Source organism: Octopus bimaculoides, chromosome 24 (assembly GCF_001194135.2).
Source record: "Octopus bimaculoides isolate UCB-OBI-ISO-001 chromosome 24, ASM119413v2, whole genome shotgun sequence".
Classification (NCBI taxonomy): Eukaryota; Metazoa; Mollusca; class Cephalopoda; order Octopoda; family Octopodidae; genus Octopus; species Octopus bimaculoides.
In genome coordinates, this window is record NC_069004.1 from 13,336,658 (window position 1) to 13,337,940 (window position 1,283).

The window sequence follows — 1,283 nt, forward strand, 5'->3', positions numbered from 1 at the left end:
TCATGTGATATGCTTGATAACTGATAATTGTTAAATGATTTCCCTTAAAATGAAACTAATAGTAGCCTTAATTTTATCCACTGATGCAGTGTTGAGCACTCATTTTCATTGTTCAATATTAACGTATACACACACACACTCACACAGACACACACACTCACACAGACACACACACTCACATATATACACACAGAGTGTTCGTGAATAATCTTTACAGCTTACACAATTTATTATACTGTATAGTCTAGATATCTGGCATGCAAGCAATGAAGCCTCTGTGAAAGTGATTTCCAATAAACTCTTCTGAGTTATCTTCCTTTTACATTTTTTTCTGAATTTTTCAAATTGTAAAGGTAATTTATGGATGGCCCAAGGCTATAGTAGAAGACACTTGCTCAATGTGCCAAGCAGTGGGACTGAACCCTGAGCCATGTGGTTGGGAAGCAAGCTTAGGCGAGTGTCTTCTACTATAGCCTTGGACCGACCAAAGCCTTGTGAGCGATTTAGTAGATGGAAACTGCCAGAAGCATAATAACTTGATATAAATAAAACGTAAAATGTTTTGGTGCGTGACTTTTGGTCCAACTTATATATATCTTTATTTGTCCATTGCAGGCACCAAATTTTTAAATTCAGAAACAGAAAAATATGTAAATGTATACATAGAAAAATTTTAATGAATAATTAAAGAGATGAGACTGTGATTTCTTGGGTTCACTTTACATTCAGGGCAGATTTAACACTGTAGCTTGTATTGTGTCTGATTAAGTCATCAGGTTCGGCATGTATGTTATTCTGCAATCTTTTCCTAGAAATAAGATATGAAATATTATATATATATATATATATATATATCTAATATAATAAATGTGGAAACTAATTTTTGTGTGTCAGTGTGTCACACTTTGACCCCCCCACTCTCTCACCATTCAATGACACTTCTACTGTTCCTCATGCTGGGGTGAGAGCAGTGGTGAAGACAGAGAGAGAGACAGACAGACAGAAAAAGAGAGGGAGAGAAAGAGAGCCAAAGAAATTTAGGGAGAGTTGATGATATTATATTAAAAGTAGTAGTGTTGATGGTGGCAGTGGGAGTAATAATAAGATCGAAAAAGTGTGGGTATGTGACAGAAAGAGGGAGATGATGTACAACTTTGTTTAGCCATGTCTCTTTGACAGAAATACCTGAACCAGCTTACTGAACACTATCATTGTTGTTTTATTTTTTGGTTTCTTTAATACATACATATATATATATATATATATATATATATATATATATA

The 1,283-nt window shown here is 34.3% G+C and overlaps 1 protein-coding gene across 1 annotated transcript in view; it reads right to left on the reverse strand.

Moving 5' to 3' along the window:
- Positions 1 to 651: 651 nt before the first annotated feature.
- The window catches only part of LOC106882743 (lymphocyte expansion molecule), a 43,966-nt gene continuing 43,334 nt past the window's right edge, over positions 652 to 1,283 (reverse strand). Inside the window, exon 9 of the mRNA XM_014933517.2 lies at positions 652 to 808. The gene's annotated coding sequence lies outside the window, so the exon portion shown is untranslated. The remainder of the gene's footprint in view (positions 809 to 1,283) is intronic.